This window comes from Ovis canadensis, chromosome 4 (genome assembly GCF_042477335.2).
Source record: "Ovis canadensis isolate MfBH-ARS-UI-01 breed Bighorn chromosome 4, ARS-UI_OviCan_v2, whole genome shotgun sequence".
Taxonomy (NCBI): Eukaryota; Metazoa; Chordata; class Mammalia; order Artiodactyla; family Bovidae; genus Ovis; species Ovis canadensis.
In genome coordinates this window covers 14,674,673-14,688,036 of record NC_091248.1, presented here as the reverse complement: position 1 = coordinate 14,688,036, position 13,364 = coordinate 14,674,673, and positions in this window count along the sequence as shown.

Genomic DNA, 13,364 nt, shown 5'->3' with positions numbered 1-13,364 from the left:
ACAATCACAACTTGGGGATCTGGGGAAACTTCCAAAAATTTATAAATACTCTCAGAGAGATACAAAAAAATATACTCTAAACATGAAAGAACACAACACTATGATAAAAATTTTAAAAAACAAGGTAAAACTATTTAAAGTTGGAAATATGATAGCTCAAAAAAGAACTCAAGTGAAGGATGCTTTGGACTGAATGTTTATATCCTCATAAAATTCATAGCTTGAAGCCTAAACACCCAATGTGATGGTCCTCAGAGATGGGCCTTTGGGAGGGAATTTTCCATGATGGGATTGTGTTGTTATAAGAAAAAGGAGACCAGAGCCTCCTTTCTCTCTCTGTCTCTTTCTCTTTGCCATATGAGGACACAGCAATAAGATGATGATCTGTAAACCATGAGGAGACTGATAATCAAATACCAGATTTGCTGGCATCATTAGCTTGGACACCAGCTTCCAGAACAGTAAGAAATTGAGTTTGCTATTTAAGCCACCCAGTCTGTGGTATTTTTGTTACAGCCTCCTGAGCTGACTAAAACAGAGGAATTTGCAAGGAAGTCTAAGAAACTCCCAGAAAGCAAGTCAAAACAACAGCAGAGACTAAAATTGTCAGAGATGGAAAATCGGGGAGCAATCTAGACAGTAGAGAGGACATTACTAAACAATTAATTTTGTATTTACTCAACTTTCAAATCTGTAAGAAAATGACAACTGCCCAATGTCAAATTTTCCCACACAACTTCCCACACATGAGTGACTAAAAGCACACGAGATACACTTTCAGCATCACCAGAAAAGAGAGATTACCAAACCTGTAAACCAAATTCCAAATTCCATGCAGCTTCCACCACCACAAAGCTTTTGAGTGCGAAGAGCATGAAAGGGGTGATGAGAGAATCTGTACCAGCAGAGAGGACCACGGGGGACAAAGAAAAGCAGAACAAATCACCAAAAGTGCTGACGAACTTAGGGCCTGGAAAATTACAGAGAAGGACTTGGAAATATCTGGAACCAGAATGGTAGCTATAACAAACTAGTGCTGCATGGGAAAAGGAGGAAAGAAAGCAGAGACAGGAATGGAAATTAGGTCTTCTGATGGAATAATGGTGCATTAATATCACATTTACTAAGAATGCAGCTAAATGGAAAGAAAGAAAAGCAGGATCAGATCATTAATTGTTATATAGGTAATAAGTAGGAAACAAGGATACCTCTAAAAAGTCCAGATGGGATAGTAAAATGCTGAAAAAGAAAAAGGGTAAATTAGGAACACAAGAAACTTCTAGATAATACATGCTTCTTTACTAACTACCACGTGAAAATATTTGAGAACAAGAAAGACATACCAAAGAACTATCTCAGTAGAACACACTCAATTCCTTTAGGATTGATTGGATTGATCTTGCTGACCAAGAGACTCCCAAGAGTCTTCCCCAACACCAAGTTTTGAAAGTATGTGATAAAATACTTTGCAATAAACAGTGAGATTTGCAGATAGTTTTTATGAAATTAGATACATTTACTTTGCCAACAAAGGTCCGTCTAGTCGAGGCTATGGTTTTTCCAGTGGTCATGTATGGATGTGAGAGTTGGACTGTGAAGAAGGCTGAATGCCAAAGAATTGATGCTTTTGAACTGTGGTGTTGGAGAAGACTCTTGAGAGTCCTTTGGACTGCAAGGAGATCCAACCAGTCCATTCTGAAGGAGATCAGCCCTGGGATTTCTTTTGAGGGAATGATGCTAAAGCTGAAACTCCAGTACTATGGGCACCTCATGTGAAGAGTTGACTCATTGGAAAAGGCTCTGATGCTGGGAGGGATTGGGGGCAGGAGGAGAAGGGGACGACAGAGGATGAGATGGCTGGATGGCATCACTGACTCAATGAACGTGAGTCTGAGTGGACTCCAGGAGTTGGTGATGGACAGGGAGGCCTGGCGTTCTGCAATTCATGGGGTCACAAAGAGTCGGACACGACTGAGCGACTGAACTGAACTGAACTGAAATAGTATAATATTAACAAGAAATACATCTTCCTTATGTTTCAAGAGCCTTGAAAGTGCTCTAAAATTTTACCAAATAATTTTAAACATATTAAACAGTGGAACTTATTAGAAACATGAACAATATCTACATGTGGGGAAAAAAATCTAAAAAGGAGGGGGTACTCATTATTTTCAAAAGCAAAAATTGTGGCGGGAAAAAAAAAAGATTTAAACAAGTGTAAATAATACATCTATGTGATAAAGTTGTTTTTCAGTCTTCCAGTCCTGTCTGAATGTTTGTGATCCCATGGACTGCAGCACACCAGCATTCTCTCTGCCTCACTATCACCCAGAGATGGCCAAAGTTCATGTCCATTATATCGGTGATGCCATCTAGCCATCTCATCCTCTGTCACCCTCTTCCCTTTCTGCCTTCAATCTTTCCCAGCATCAGGGTCTTTGTCAATGAATCAGCTATTCACATCAGATATCCAAAGTATTGAAGCTTCAGCTTCAGCATCAGTCCTCTCAACAAATTCAAGATTGAATTCATTTAGGATTAATTGGTTTGATCTCCTTGCCGTGCAAGGGACTCTCAAGAGTCTACCTCAGCTCCACGTTTTGAAAGTATGTGATAAAATACTTTGCAATAAATGGTGAGATTTGTAGGTACATTTTATGAAATTAGATACATTTATAGTATAATATTGGAGAAGGCAATGGCACCCCACTCCAGTACTCTTTCCTGGAAAATTCCATGGATGGAGGAGCCTGGAAGGCTGCAGTCCATGGGATCTCGAAGAGTCGGACACGACTGAGCGACTTCACTTTCACTTTTCACTTTCATGCATTGGAGAAGGAAATGGCAATCCACTCCAGTGTTCTTGCCTGGAGAATCCCAGGGACAGTGGAGCCTGGTAGGCTGCCGTCTATGGGATCACAGAGAGTCAGACACAACTGAAGCGACATAGCAGCATAGTATAATATTAGCAATGCATAAAAATAATGTATGAAACTCAAATATGCAAAGAAAAATAAAACTTTGGATTATTCAATAAAATTAGCATATGATTTTTTAACTGTATAGTTATTTTTGCACATTTTCACATATCAATGATTTCTAAATGTCTCCAATAGCACTTTCATAATGAAAGTAAAGGGATAACATAGAAAGACTATAAAAGGAAATTAAGACATTATTAGACCCTTGAAAATAGAACTTGCTATACCTAGAAACCATGACATGATGAAACAGATAAATAGGCAAATGGCATAATCTAGTGACTCACATTTTATAAGAATATATAGTAAACAAGCACATGGGAAAATGCCTAGTCTCAGATAGGAGCAAAAAGAAAAACAGTGTAAAATTAGTAAACTAAAGAATAAGACACCATCTTGACAAACTGAAATGAAGCAGAAACTTAAAAATCTTTGGAGTAAAAATTGGAAAGTGACCTATTGAAAGTATATATATTCATTGTGTATGCATTTGTGTGCACACACGTATGTATAAACACACCCATTGTTCCTAATCATTGATTGAAAAACTCCATCTCTAGATTTCTACACTAAGCACCGAGTTCCAAAACAGATAATGCTTTCTCACAATGCAAACCAAAATATACTAACAGGAAAAACCAAAAATATATAACTGGAAAATGGCAGGTTGACTCACCCACACATACACACACAGACATATATAGACACATTCACATGTGACAAAAATGCTATTCACTCAGTTTCAAATTGTGTTTAAAGTTTTTTCAATAAAATATTTATATCTGAAAAGGAAAAATAGTTTAACAAAACACGAAATTTTGCAACTGTGTAAATTAAAAAGTAACAGTTAATATTCATGAAATACTCTATGTTGAGCATTGCTCAATGTTTCATACATTTAAGTTTGTTCAATCTTCACAACTCTATAAGTAAAGTATTGCCCTAATCTTATAGATGATGGTACATCTAAAATTTCATAAACTAAAAACTTATAAAATTCCATACACTAAAAATTTCATATAATAAATTTGAAACATAGCAAATATTAGAGAACATGATGACAGTGGAGGAGGTGGATGTGGAGTACATCTCTCCATAGATACATCAGGAATGCACCTTCAGACACAGAAGTGCATGCAGAACACTAGCTGAGAATGAACAGGAGTACCTGACCAGCAGAAAAGAATATATAGAACTACACAAAACTCAGTAGGATGAAGGGACTAGGGGGAAAAACAGGAGTGTTAGTAGGACTGTACCTGCCCTCAGTGGGTAGGGGAACTGAAGCAGGGGTCCAATCCCCACATTGGGGCAATTGTCTGAGTCAGAGGAGAAACAATAAAGGTTGAGAGTGAAGCAGCTGATCTCTGGCAGCCTAAATGGAATGAGAATCAGACAGTCCTTGCCACAGCTATACATATCCCAAACAAGGAAGCAGGTCCCCACCACCACCACCCCCCCCCCCAGAAGGCACAGCAGGTGGGAGCTGGAGTTTAGGGATTGTGGAGCAAACCCAGGGTGAGGGCTACTGTTGACTGTGGAGACAGATCAAGGGGATGAAAGGGAGGAGATGGTGGTGGGAAAGGCCTGTGGGAAGAAGCTGGGCAGCCATGGAAGCAAGACGATACTGCTGAGTCACACATAGAGGGTGGAACCATAGCCTCTCTCTCCCCAGCCGCCAGCATCAGCAGCTGAACAATAGAGAGGCTGGCCCATCAAATGCCTGATGCACCCACCCAGGGTGGTACTTTAAGTGACTGATGTCCCAAACAACAGAGTAGGACCCCACCCAGGGTGCCCCTTTAAGTGCCTGACAAGCTAACCTACAGAGAAGGACCCCAGCCAGGGGGCCTCCTCCATGTGCCTGATGTTTCAAACAACATAGAAGGACCCCAGACAAGGGAGCCTTCTAAGTGCCTGAACAGGCAGAACTACAGAGAAAGACTGATAGAGGGCTTCTGATTGCCAGCTGCAAGAGGCTCAAAAAAAGTCTCTGATAGGGCCATAACTTTCTTTCTTTCCTTTCTTCTCAACATATTTGTTAGTTTTGTTTTCATTGCTTTATTCCCCAATTAGCACCTTTTTTTAGTTTGGTTTTCCAGTTCATGCTTTAGTTGGTTTTGTTCTTAACTGGTAGGTTTAATTTTTGGTTTACATTGTTCACCAAGTCAATTTATTGTACTTTATTTTTGTTGGACTGTTTTGATTTTGCTTATGTATATATGTGTCTGTGTGTATATTCAGTCACACTTATTGTTAAAAACCTCTGCCTCTTTGCCGTTCTGTGGAAATTTCTTCTTTGTTTCCTTTTTTTGCTGTTGTTCTTCCTTTTTATCTCTTTTTCTTTCTCTTTGTTATAATTTTAAGTCTTAATTTTTAAACCTGTTATATTTCTTCTACATTGATTCTTTTGTTTGGTTTTCCTACTGTTCTTTTCCCCTTGCAGTTAATATTTAATGTATGTAAACCTTCATCTACCTCTATTCAACTTTGCCAGTTTATTCTTTTCTTTTATTTCCTTTCCTCTCAACATATTTGTTAGTTTTATGTTCATTGCTTTCTCCACACTTTGCAACTTGCTCTAGTGTTGTTTTCCAGTTTATGCTTTAATTAGTTTTGTTCTAAACTAGCAAATATAATTTTTTATTTCCTTTGTTCGCTGGGTCAATCTACTTTACCTTATTTTTCTTGGATTCTTTTTGGCTTTGCTTTTGAGTGTATATATGTGTATATGTATATATTCCACTATTTTAAGCATTATTTGTCTGATTTTGTAACTGCCATTTGTCTTGGATTCCTTTTTGGTTTATTGCTTTTGGATATTTGTTTTAATCTCACGTAATGCCATAACAAACAACTTGTGGAATCTTTGTTCCTGACCAGAGATCAAGCCCCGAACCTTTGGAGTGGGAGCACTGACTCCAAGACCCTAGACTACCAGAGAACTAACCCTAAGAAGTATCAAATAGTGAGAACCCACATAAAGGAAACCACTTGAATACAAGACCCTACATCACCCAACCATCAGTAGAACCCTGTGCAGGACTACTCATCTAAACAGCAAGCAAAACAAACATATAAACCCAACCATCAACAGACAAGATTACCACCTCACTCAGCTTTGCCCATCAGAGGAAAAACAAACAAACAAAAACTCAGCACAAGTGTCACCCTATGCAAAGCTTGCTTAAACCACTGGATCAACTTTAGGAGGGAGGAAACCAAAAGAAGGAAAAAATTCAACACTGAACACTGGGAAAAAGAGACTTTAAGCACAAAACATTAAAAATAGTAATGAAAAGGCAGAGAAATACTACACAAATGAAGGAAAAAAACTAGAAACAGAAGTCCAAATAAATGAAGAGGGAATAGGCAAACTACCTGAAAAAAATTCAGAATAATGATTGTGAAAACATCAAAAACTGTGAAAACAAAGTGGAGAAAATACAAGAATCAATTAACAAAGACCTAGAAGAATAAAAGAATAAGCAAACAGAGACAAACAACATGATTACTGAAATTAAAAATGCTCTAGAAGGAATAAATAGCAGAATATCTGAAGCAGAAGAACTAATCAGTGAACTGGAAGACAACATGTTGGAAATAACTTCTGTAGAGCAGAATAAAGTAAAAATTAAAAAAAAAAGGATAGTCTCAGAGACCACTGGGACAATATCAAATGCACCAACATTCGAATTACAGGTGTCACAGAAGAGGAAGAGAAAAAGAAAGCATATGAGAAAATTTGAAGAGATTATAGAGGGAAATTTCCCCAGCATGAGAAAGGAAATAGCCAATCATGTCCAAGAGGCACAAATAGTCCCCTACAGGGTAAACCCATGAAGAAACACATTGAGACACATACTAATCAAACTAACAGACTAAACACAAAGAAAGAATACCAAAATCAGCAAGGGAAAAACAGCAAGTAACATACAAGGGAAACCCCATATGCTTAACAGCTGATCTTTCAACAGCAACTCTGCAGGCCAGAAGGAAAAGGCAAGATATATTTAAAGCAATGAAAGGGGAAAATCTACAACCAAGATTACTGTACCCAGCAACAATCTCATTCAAAACTAATGGAGAACTAAAAAGCTTTACAGACAAGAAAATTTAGCTATACAACAAATGTTAAAGGGACTTATATAGTCAAGAGATACAGGAAAAGAAAAAAGATCTACAAAATCAACCCCAAATAATTAAGAAAATGGCAATAGGAACATATATGTCAATAATTACTTTAAATGTAAATGGATTAAATGCTCCAACCAAAAGACACAGACTGGCTGAATGGATAGAAAAACAAGACCGATATATATGCTGCCTATAAGAAATTCAATTCAGACCTAAAGATACATATAGACTGAAAGTGAGAGGATGGAAAAATGTATTCCATGCAAATGGGAAGCAAAAGAAAGGTAGAGTAGTAATCCATATCAGACAAAATATTACCTTAAAATAAAGAATATTACAAGAGATAAAGAAGGACACTACACAATGATCAAGGGATCAATCCAGCAGGTAGACCTAATAATCGTAAATATCTATGCATCGAACATAAGGAGCACCTCAATACATAAGACAAACAGTAACAGACATAAAAGGAGAAACTGACAGTAACACAATAGTAGTAGGAGAATTTAACACACACTCACACCAATACACAGGTCATCAAAACAGAAAAGTAATATGGAAACACAAGTCTTAAATGATACACTAGATGAGGTGGATATCACTGATATCTTCAGGACATTGTATCCAAATACAGAAGAATATGCCTTCTTCTCAAGTGCACATAGAACATTCCCCAGGATAAATCACATCTTGGGTCAGAAATCAAGCCTCAGTAAACTTAAGAAAATTGAAAGAGTATCAAACATCTTCTCCAACCACAAAGCTATGAGACTAGGTATCAATTGCAAGAAAAAACCTGTAAGAAACACAAACACATAGAGACTAAACAACACATTTATAAATACCCAACAGGTCACTGAAGAAATCAGAAGGAAAATCAAAAAAATTCTAGAAACAAATGGCAATGAAAACACGACAACTCAAAACCTATAGGATGCAGCAAAACTAGTTCTAAGATAGAAGTTTATAGCAATACAATCCCACCTCAAGAAACAGGAAAAATATTGAATAGACAACCTAACCTAAAACAGCTGGAAACAGAAGAACAAAGAAAACACCAAAATTAGTAGAAGGTAAGAAATAATAAAGATATAAAGAAGCAATAGTAAAGATTAATAAAACTTAAAATTGGTTCATTGAGAAGATAAACAAATTTGACAAACCATTAGCCAGGCTCATCAAGAAAAGCAGAGAGAAGAAACAATTCAACAAAATTAGAAATGAAAAAGTAGAGATTACAACAGACAATGCAGAAATGAAAAGGATTATGAGACTATTATGATCAACAATATGGTAATAAAATGGATAACTGGGAAGAAATGGACAGATTCTTAGAAAAGTTCAATCTTCCAAGACTGAGCCAGAAAGAAATAAAAATTATGAACAACCCAATTAAAAGCACTGAAATTGAAGCTGTGATTGGGAATGCATGTAAGAATTAAAGATTTTAAAATTTAAAAAATAAAATAAAATAAAATGGTAATACTCATAAAGAAAAAAAAATAAACAAATACTAAAAAAAAAAAAAAAAAAAAAAAAATCTCCCAAAAAACAAAAGCCCAGGACCAGATGGCTTCATAGGAGATTTCTATCCAACACTGAGAGAAGAGTTAATACATATCCGTCTAAAACTCTTTCAAAAAATTGCAGAGGAAGGAAGACTGTCAAACTCGTTCTATGATGCCACAATCACCCTGATACCAAAACCAGACAAAAAAACACAGAAAAGGAAAATTACAGGCCAATATCACTGATGAGAATAGATGCAAAAATCCTCAACAAAATCAGCAAACAGAATTCAGCAACACATCAAAAAGCTCATATACCATGATCGAATTTGGTTTATTCCAGGGATGCAAGGATTCCTCAAAAGAAGTAAATCAATCAATGTGATATACCATATTAACAAATGGAAAAATAAATACCATATGATAACCTCAATAGATGCAAAAAAAAAATCCTTTGGCAAAATTTAGCACCCATTTATGATAAAAAAAAAAACCTTCAAAAAATGGGCATAAAAGAAACCTACTTCAACAGAGTAGAGGCCATATCTGATAAGCCTACAGAAAACATTCTCAATGGTAGAAAAATGAAAGCATTCCACCTAAGATCAGGAACAAAACAAGGGTGTCTACTTTCACCACTATTATTCAGCATAGTTCTGGGAGTCCTAGTTACAGCAATCAGAGAATAAAATGAAATAAAAGGAATCCAGATCAGAAAAGAAGAAGTAAAGCTCTGTTTGCAGATGACATGATACTCTACATAGAAAGCATTAAAGATTGTAACAGAAAATTACCAGAGCTAATCAGTGAACTAAGCAAAGTTGCAGGATATAAAATTGATACACAGAAATTACTTGCATTTATATATACTAACAATGAAAAATCAGAAACAAATTAAGGAATCAATCCCATTCACCATTACAACAAAAGTAATTAAATATGTAGGAGTAAACTTACTTGTGGAGACAAAAGAACTGTACATTGAAAATTATAAGACACTTATGAAATAAATCAAAGATGACATAAACAGATGGGGAGATATTCGATGTTCCTGGGTAAGAAGAATGTGAAAATGACTATACTACCAAATACAATCGACAGATTCAATGCAATCCCTATCAAATTCCCAATGACATTTTTCACAGAACTAGGAAAAAAAAAATCACAATTCATATGGAGACACAAAAGACTCCGAATAGCCAAAGCAATCTTGAGAAAGAAGAATTGAGCTGGAGGAATCCACCTTCCTGATTTCAGATTATACTATAATACAAGTATATACCATACATCAAACTAGTATGGTATTGGCACAAAAACAGAAATATAGACCAATGGAACAAGATATAAAGCCCAGAAATAAACCCATGCACCTATGGGTACCTTATTTTTGACAAAGGAGGCAAGAATATACAATGGGGCAAAGAGAGCCTCTTAAATAAACAGTGCTGGGAAAACTTGACAGCCACCTAAAAGAATGAAATTAGAACACTTCCTAACACCACACACACAGATAAACTCAAACTGGATTAAAGATCTAAATGTAAGACTGGAAACTATAAAACTTTTAGAGGAAAACATAGGCAGAACACTTAGTGACATAAACTGAAGCATGATCCTCTGTGACACACCTCCCAGAGTAAAATAATTAAAAATAAAAGTAAGCAAGTGGGACCTGATTAAACTTAAAAGCTTTTTAACAGCAAAGGAAACTCTAAGCAAGGTCAAAAGACAACCCTCAGAATAGGAGAAAATAATAGCAAATGAAAAAATTGACAAAGGAATAATTTCCAAAATATACAAGAAGCTCATAAAGCTCAATACCAGGAACCCAAACAACCCAATCAAAAAGTGGGGAAATGACCTAAACAATCATTTTTCCAAAGAAGACATACTGATGGCTAACAAACACATGAAAAGATGCTCAACATCACTCATTATTAGAGAAATGAAAATCATAACTACAATGAGGGCAACCCACTCCAGTGTTCTTGCCTGGAGAATCCCATGGGCAGGGGAGCCTGCCAAGCTCTAGTCCATAAGGTAGCAAAGACTCAGACACAGCTTAGCAACTGCACAGACATAGAAAACAAATTAGTGGTTACCAAAGGAGAGACAGAAATGTGGTGGGACAAATTACATGTATGGGATTAAGAGATTAAAAATTCTTATGTATAAAATGGCATCAAGTTTATTTTGTATCAGGTAAAGAATTATGGCCATTATTGTATGATGACATTTAAAAGTATAATCTGTAAAAATACTGAATCACTGTGTTGTACACCTGAAACTACTATAATATTGTAACTCTACTATAGTTCAATAAAAAATTAAAAAAATAAAATTTAAAATAAGTAAAAAATAAGCAGTGAATTTTCCACAGAGAATTGATAAGGACTGTATTTTCTGGATGGTACAAATCACCAGATATTCAATAAAGGAAATTTCCATGAAAAAAAAAAAGTGAGATAACACCTCACACAGGTCAGAATGGCCATAATCAAAAAGTCTACAATGAATACTTGAGATGGTGTTGAGAAAAGGGAATGCTCTTGCACTACTGGTGGAAGTATAAATTGATACAGCCACTATGGAAGACAGTATGGAGATCCTCTGAAAAAAATAAGTAGGAATAAAACCAACATATGACCCAGCAATCCCACTCTGAGGAGACCAAAATTTAAAAAGATACATGTATTCCATTGTTCATTGCAGCACTACTTACAATAGCTAGAATGTGGAAGCACCATACATATCCATCAACAGATGAATGGATAAAAAAGTTGTGGTACAGATACACACTGGAATATTACTCACCTATAAAAAAGAAAAAAATTGAATCAGTTTTAATAAGGTGGATGAACCTAGAACCTTTTATACAGAGTGAAGTGAGTCAAAAAGAGAAAAATAAATATTGTATTCTAATGCATATATATATGGAATCTAGAAAATGGTACTGAAGAATTTATTTACAGGGCAGCAATGGAGAAACAGACAAAGAGAGTAGACTTATGGACATGGGGAGAGGGGAGGAGAGGGTGAGATGTAAAGAAAGAGTAAAATGGAAACTTACATTACCATATGTAATATAGATACCAATTCTAAGTTGCTGTATGGCTCAGGAAACTCAAACAGGGGCTCTGTATGAACCTAGACGGGTGGAATGGGGGGAGAGATGGGAGGGAGTTTCAAATGCGAGGGGATATATGTATACCTATGGCTGATTCACTTTGAGGTTTGACAGAAAAGAGCAAAATTCTGTAAAGAAATTACCCTTCAATAAAAAATAAATTAAAAAAAAACAAATATTTAAAAAGGATTATGTTTTAGATTTTGAGTTTTTCTTGTTTACTTTTTTGTATGTTTCCCATATACAAAATGTATTTTTTTTTTTGTAACTGGGATAAAACAACAATGACTTTATTTTTAAATTAATTATTTGACAAAAATATGTCAAATAAATATAGTGAAGAAACAATAAAAAAGTTTGATCTCAGATACTAGCAACAAAGGAAACAAATTGGAGAGAATGTGAATAGTGTACCTGTACATTAAACATGATTTAATCCATAGTGTCAAGATGAAGTATGTATTGAAATGTTATTGAATAAGATAATATTCTTTTTTTAATTTAAATTTAATTTTAATTAGAGGCTAATTACTTTATAATATTGTATTGGTTTTGCCATACATCAACAGGAATCCACCACGGGTGTACATGTGTTCCCAATCCTGAACCCCCCCCTCCCACCTCCCTCCCCATAACATCCCTCTGGGTCATCCCAGTGCACCATCCCCAAGCATCCTGAATCATGCATCAAACCTACACTGGCGATTCATTTCTTATATGATATTATAAATGTTTCAATGCCATTCTCCCAAATCGCCCCACCCTCTCCCTCTCCCACAGAGTCCAAAATATACATCTGTGTCTCTTTTTCTGTCTTGCATACAGGGTTATTGTTACTATCTTTCTAAATTCCATATATATGTGTTAGTATACTGTATTGGTGTTTTTCTTTCTGGCTTACTTCACTCTGTGTTTCATCCACCTCATTAGAACTGATTCAAATGTATTCTTTTTAATGGCTGAGTAATACTCCATTGTGTATATGTACCACAGCTTTATTATCCATTCATCTGCTGATGGACATCTAGGTTGCTTCCATGTCCTGGCTATTATAAAGTGTTGTGATGAACATTAGGGTACATGTGTCTCTTTCAATTCTGGTTTCCCCGGTGTGTATGCCCAGCAGTGGGATTGCTGGGTCATAAGGCAGTTCTATTTCCAGTTTTTTAAGGAATCTGCACACTGTTCTCCATAGTGGCTGTACTAGTTTGCATTCCCACCAACAGTGTAAGAGGGTTCTTATCTCTCCACACCCTCTCCAGCATTTATTGCTTGTAGACTTTTGGATCACAGCCATTCTGACTGGCATGAAATGGTACCTCATTGTGATTTTGATTTGCATTTCTCTGATAATGAGTGATGTTGACCATTTTTTCACGTGTTTGTTAGCTATCTGTATGTCTTCTTTAGAGAAATGTATATTTAGTTTTTTGGCCCATTTTTTTGATTGGGTCGTTTATTTTTCTGGAATTTAGCTGCAGCAGTTGTTTGTATATTTTTGAGATTAGTTTTTCAGTTGCTTCATTTGCTATTACTTTCTCCCATTCTGAATGCTGTCTTCACCTTGCTTATAACACCTGTCCTACTAAAACTCTTCCAGAAAAATTGCAG